The following is a 7,186-nucleotide window of genomic DNA, read 5'->3' as shown; positions in this document are numbered from 1 at the left end:
AGTGTTATTTCCAATTCAGAACAGGTACTAACCTGTTTATCCATTATATGTTTTAAAATATTCTGTTGCCATTTATCAACCATACGTAAAGGTTGCTCTGCTAAATATTAATGCCAATAATTTCTACTTTGCATGCTGATTTAATTTTTAGCATAACAACATAGAGATGGACAAACAATCTTTTTAATACCAGAGTTTTTAATTTGTTCTATTCGTCACTGTGAAGAAATAAAAGACTAATGTTTGAAAATAATGTGTGATCTGTGTTTTCCAGTGTGGTCAGATATAAAATACATAGCTTTAAGAAAAAAAAAATGTTGAAAAAGAACATGCACAATTGGTGATTTCAACACTGAAGAGACATGACCATATAAATTTTCTTATTTTTAGGACTAAGGACCATATAATTCTTTCATGGAATAAATATAGTATTTACATGAATTTGTGCATTAAAAGCGTTTTTCATAATGCCCAATCTTAAGTGCTGGTGATTATTGCGTGCATGAATTTTTATATACATCTGAAATAAAAGTATTTAAAGTACATATTTTTTCCAGGATGATAGTGTTATCTGTGGAAGACAATAAAACTTTGTTTTTCAGGGAGAATTTTTGTCTACATTTTATTTTATATAGCAAACTGAATCGTAAGTAAAAATGCACTACAAGACACATTGGTTAGGTCTAAGTATAAAATATGTTGTATTTATTTATGTTTCTTTTCATATGCTTGTAATATTTTACGAATAAGTGTATCCACATCCCCCCAAAAAATACCAAACCAAACAACAATAACAAACAATCACAAAATGGGCAAAGTTGTCCATATTTTCTTAGAGATGTAATTGATTTATATCTAGGGGAGATCAAAGCTAGGGGGCACACAGTTGTATTTTAATAGCATTAAATAAAAGGAGCCAACATTCAGTCTACATCTTTACTATTGCAACTGTATATTTAAAAGACAGTTAAGGATGCTTTTTAAAAATTATAGGTAGTAGCCAGAATTATGAGTGCTAAATTTCATCATTCACATGTCAATTTCTATGAAATAAACAAATAAAATTAATAAACAAAACTGTAGCTAGAATTAGGTCTGAAACGGACCACAGATCAGTAGCCTTGCCATTTTGTTCTTTGGTTTGGGGTTTTGATTAAAATGGAATTTCTAGCCTAGGCTGCATATAAACCTCCTGTACAGAAGAGACTGATCTAGCACATACCAAACAAGCACTCTACCAATGGAATTCCACCCCTAATCCCTGTATTGTAGTTTTGAAGCAGTTTTGATTTCATTATGATGTTTAGCAACCACAGTGTTAGGATAAGATAGTAGTGTCATCCTGCACTAACAACTCTAATGTACATTTCAATTTAATAAATTAAACTGTGTACTTGTCCTCAAATGCATATGGAACATCAAAGGACTAAATGTCCAGAAGTTTGAGAAAGAAGACACTGCTGGAGATGTCCCTTGTCCTGATTACAAGCTACAGCTATCAAAACAGCATGATTCTGGAAACACTTTCTTCACTTAAAAATCTAACTATTCAGTAGTCCAAACTTACATTTCTTCCAATTAAAAAATAGCCAATTCTTGTTCTTCCACTAGTACTAACTAAGCAGTTTCATGTCTCAGGTCCAAGTCATGGCAAGATAGATTAATCTGAGTATTCAAGGTATGCTGGGTGGTATTGAAAGAGGTGGAAAAACATCCTCTAATATGGACTGTTCATGGTGTTTACTCATACCTCTGCTCTGCTTAAAACTAATATGTGAATTTTGTAGGAATAAACCAAAATACAATTTTTCTAATGATTTACCTGTTATGAGATTTCCACTTATAATAAATTTATCTTAATTTATACCACAACACTTAATCCCAAGTAAAGAATAAAAACTGAATTCAACAAATATCTACTAAGTTGGTAATCTGAACTATGTTACAAATTACATTAAATAACTGTATAAAGTACAGACCTGATATCAATAAGCTTTGTGAAAATAATTGATATGAGTTAATCTATTTATAGACTTGGGATTGTAAAACAAAATATTAGGTAAACAGTAGGAGGCAATATTGAAACAAAAGGACTAACTTTCCTCATAACAATATGACATAAAATATTGCATGGATATTTTGCCAGATGGTTATATTTTATGTTGAATGAAACAATATCATATGATGAGGGTAAGAGGTTTTCCTCTGTCTTCCACATGGCTGGCTCTCTAAATACAAATAAATAAATAAAACATTTTCCAAATGGGTACTATTTTGAATAGTATATTAGAAATATGTGATCTCATTAGTTTAATCCTTATTACCATATGTCTATCATTATACATATCTGATGATCCTTTTGAAAGTATAGTAAGTCAAAATATCTACAGAATACCAGAGTTCAAATACATTTTAAAAGACTGATTTTTTTTTTTAGAATATTAGTGTGAGAACCTCAGAAAATGTCTCAGTTCATAAGATAACATGTCATCATTCACTTCAGGAACCAGCATGAAAAATATATAAGTTAAGTAAAAAAACAAACAAACAACAACAACAACAACAACAAAACCCTCAATTTGTTATAGTCATTCTATGCTGCTGAGTATCTCAAAGTTGTGTTTGGGTTCTCTGCAGACAGATGTGCTAAACCACTAGTCATTCAAATTTTATCCACTGCATTTTCACATATACAGTCTACATTTGGTCATTTAATAAATATGTTTTGTGTCAAAGTATATACTGAATGTAGTAATTATAGGGTTACCTTTAGTGAGTTGCCCAGAGTCACTGGGTTATCTGTGATGAGAGATTCATATTGTATGGAATAGTCATGTGTTCTCAATAAGTATCATACTTACTGATCAGTGACTAATTTAATTCAGGGTGTAACTGGAAATATTTAATGTTAAAATCTTGGAGAATGTCAAGCACAGTAATTAAATTATTCCAAAACTTTTAACAGGTATTAACCATCAACAGTTTAAGGTAGCATTGCTGTGGATATTGCTCTGTATGCTATAAATGTGTTGCAATGATTGGTTAATAAATAAAGTGCTGATTGGTCAGTAGCTAGGCAGGAAGTATAGGAGGGAAAAAGAGAGAGGAGAATTCTGGGAACAGGAAGGCTGAGTCAGGAGTCACCAGCCAGACACAGAGGAAGCAAGATGTGAAGGCAGAACTGGGGAAAGGTACCAAGCCATGTGGCTAAACATAAATAAGAATTATGGGTTAATTTAAGCTAGCAAGAAGCCTGAGCCATTAGGCCAAACAGTTTTAATCAATATAAGCATCTGCATGTTTATTTGGGTCTGAGTAGCTGCAGGCCTGGGCAGGACTGGAGAAAACTCCAGCTACACAGCGTATTAATTATTTTTCCATGTATTTTCAGATCCCACAAAAACCTCATGTTAATTTAAGGAAGAAAATTTTGTGTCTGTGTTATTTATTCAGTTGTGGCTTTTAAGGAAATATTTATGGCTTCTTATATATCCTGGGTAACTGTTCATTGAATTTATTATGTTATTTAAAATTCTGTTATTATCAATGTGTTCATATGTATCCAATGTGTATGGGTGGGGTATGGGGAGAGCATTGCCAAGTTCCTGTTTAGATCAGAGGACAACATTGCAGAGTAGATTCTCTCTTTCTATTTGGGATCAGAGCACTGAAATCAGATGGACAGGCTTGTATGAAACTTTCACTACTAGAGATGTCTCACTGGCCCTTTTAATTCTGTATTCAAGAATTTTTTTAATCTGTGTTCCAGATCTCTATTACTTGCTTAGAGAAAGTTATAATCTTCTCATATGTAATGTTTATCTACTTTTGTTATTCATGATACTCTTCAGGTAATAGAAAGTTGGGAAAGTAGGTGGAAAAAATACACAGAAAACATCCACCTTCCCAGATTTAAGATATTTTCATCATTCAGCACAACATATAATTTTCTGCTAAAATATTTATGCAATATCCTACATCATGCTATTTCGGATCAGGTCATTCCTTTTGTCCAAAATCTTGCTTCTGTGATAGACAATCTTTTCTCTTTCTCCACTTGTTCTTCCTTTTCTCAATCCCAGACTATAAATAGGTAAAAGGTATCAGATCTTTTCAAAAGGAGTGTTTTGATACCAGGGATGATATTTTATGCAATTATTCAATTTCAGTTCATAGCACAGTGACAAGTCGAACACGTAACGAGTCTTGAAAACATCATACTAAATGAAAAAAAATTCTTCACAAAAACATATGACTCTAACCACAGGGAATGTGCAGAATAGACAAAATAGCAGTGATAAAATTCAGAAATTTGGAGAAAAGTGGGTAAAAGGATAAATATCAATAGACATGGGGATTTCTTTTTGAGATTAGGACTCATTTTTTGATAATTCCATACATGAATACTGAATTTGCATCATTTCCCTGCTCTCCACCATCCATATACTCCCATGTTCTCCCACCTCCTCTCAAATTCTTACCTCTTGTTCTTTACTGTTATACAAACACACAACCTGCCAAGTCCCTTTACTGTTCATATGTATGTATGTATGTTTAAGGTTGCCCAATTGGGATCAGATAGCCTATCAGAAGGCACATCCCTGAAGTCAGAGGACTGGGGCAGCTGCTGCTTGATAATGTATTCTAGATCATCATTTTAAAAATGTAGTTATTATTCTACAAAGCTCCATGAATGGAGGAGCACTAAATTGTATCGAATTTTTTTGAAGTTCAATATGTTTTAACATATATCACTGACTTCAAATATCAGTCTTGTTTATTTTTTCTTCATGTTTTATGTATAAACAAATCCTTGGCTCTTTTCATGTTTAATTGAACAAATTTAACATCATGCCATTTGAATTATATGCCACTAGATCTGCATAAAACATATGAAAAACTTCACTTCTAAAAAAAATTGAGAATTTGTAATTCTTTTAACAACCAAGTTTGGTTAACTGGCCAGGCAGTCTGAGCTCAAAGATAGGCGAGAGGGAACCTGGCAATTGTTTTAAGGTTGTTTCCAATGACAGCAACTGTGAACTTTAGCGGAAACATACCTTGGAAACGTAGAAATGGTTACCATTTAGCTCAATGGAAATATGAGTATTGACCATGTATGAAACCCTGGGCTTTAACTGGAACTAATCAAAAACAAGAATAAACAACAGATATGTGATCAGATTGTCTTTCTTATTTCTTCTAAGAGATACAGCTATCACACACTAATGTTGTTGTTGGTTTTTTAATCTTTTCTTCTGTGTGTATGGGGGGGGGCACCATCCAGCTCCCAAATAAATCACACACAGAAGCTTATTCTTAATTATAAATGCCCAGCCTTAGCTTGGCTTATTTCTTGCCAGCTTTCCTTAACTTATCTCATGTACACTTTGCCTCTGGGCTTTTCTCATTCTCTTACTTCTGTAAATATTACTCTTACTCTATGGCTTGCTGTGTAGCTGAGTGGCTGTCCCCTGACCTCCTCCTTCTCTGACTACTACTTTCTTCTCTCTCCTCCATCTCGTTTCTCCCTCTGTGTATTTTCTATGCCTGCCAGCACCCCCTGTCCTTTTTCCTGCCTCACTATTGGCTGTTCAGTTCTTTATTAGACCATCAGGGGTTTTAGACAGGCACAGTAACACAGCTTCACAGAGTTAAACAAATGCAACATAAACAAAAGTGATACCTTAAAATAATATTCTACTACAGACTAACCTGTAATTGCACACATACCATACATTTTATTATGGCAGACTGTGATAACTGTTAAACAGGAAAGTAAGAACTATACAAAGGATTGAATCTCTGAAACATGCTCTCTCTCTCTCTCTCTCTCTCTCTCTCTCTCTCTATATATATATATATATATATATATATATATATATATATATATATATTATGTGTGTGTGTGTGTGTGTGTGTGTGTGTGTGTGTGTGTGTGTGTGTATGTTTCACCTAGGCTGGCCTCAAATAGTCTTAGGTTCCTCCAGCGTGTACCTCCTGTGTCCTTGGAATCCAGATGTGGAACAATATGCCTATCTACCTAGAAGCTGTTTTTAATTTTAAATGTTTTATTGTTTCCTTATGTGACAGCTCTTCTTTTACTTTTAGTTCTGGGACCACAAAGACAATGTACCAAGCTCTGCTGACTCCCCATGGGAGGCCTTGCCTTGGAGGAGGTGGGAATGGGGGGGGGGTTGGTTGGGGGGGAAGGCTGGGAGGCAGGAGGAGGGAGGAGAGGGAGATCTATGGTTGTTATGTAAAATGAATAGAAAATTTCTTAACCCTAAAATTAAAAATAAATAAACAAACAAACAAATAATTTTTTTTAAAAAAAAAGGCCAATAAGCCAATCTCTGTCTAGGAGTCATCATAGAGGAAAAAAAACACCCAACTACCAATACCTTAATTTATACTAAAAATAATCAACAGCAACATTGCAAAGAGAGTATTCTGTATGGCCATTCATAATGCAATTTTAGATAAATATGAATTACTGCTCAGTACCTGTCAACTCTTAGATAGTACCTCCTTTGTAACTCCAAGGATATTCACTTCCATGACTTGCAACATGAGCTATATTATAGGCATCAGTTTATAGATCAAGTACCACCACTCAGAATCAAATGAAAAAAAAATTTCTGTAACTCTTCTATGACTCAGAACTTTTTACAGCAAAAAGAAACCAACTTATTTATTACAACTATGTTTACATAGACTATCTCTGTGGAGAATTTAAGTGGGCATTAGCCTTAGGTTCTTATTATCTGTGAGGAATTCTGAAGTAAAAAGTGTGGTAATGGTATCACTGGATATCGATCACCCTAGACAACAATAGAGTAGGAATTTTAAAGCATAGATAATTTCTTCACCGACTCTTGGGCTAGTTATCTTGCCATCACTGTCACCAAATTACTCAACATAGATAATGTAAAGGGGAAAACTTATTATTGACTCATAGTGTCAGATGGTTAAGTAAATTGTGGCAGAGATGGAGTGAGTTAAGAAGCAGAACAATTCACATCACAGTGAGACAGGAAACAAAATAATTTCTGGTGCTCAGCTACCTTTCTTTTCTTCCCCAACTTTTATTCTGGAATTCACAGCCCATAGAATCATGTTGCTCACATTCAGTGTGGCTATTTTTCCATCAGTTAATCCTCTTTGGAAATGTCTTCTCTCCATA

This window comes from Peromyscus eremicus, chromosome 2 (assembly GCF_949786415.1).
Source record: "Peromyscus eremicus chromosome 2, PerEre_H2_v1, whole genome shotgun sequence".
NCBI classification, from domain to species: Eukaryota; Metazoa; Chordata; class Mammalia; order Rodentia; family Cricetidae; genus Peromyscus; species Peromyscus eremicus.
The sequence above is the reverse complement of the archived record's forward strand: the minus strand, read 5'-3'. Positions refer to the sequence as shown.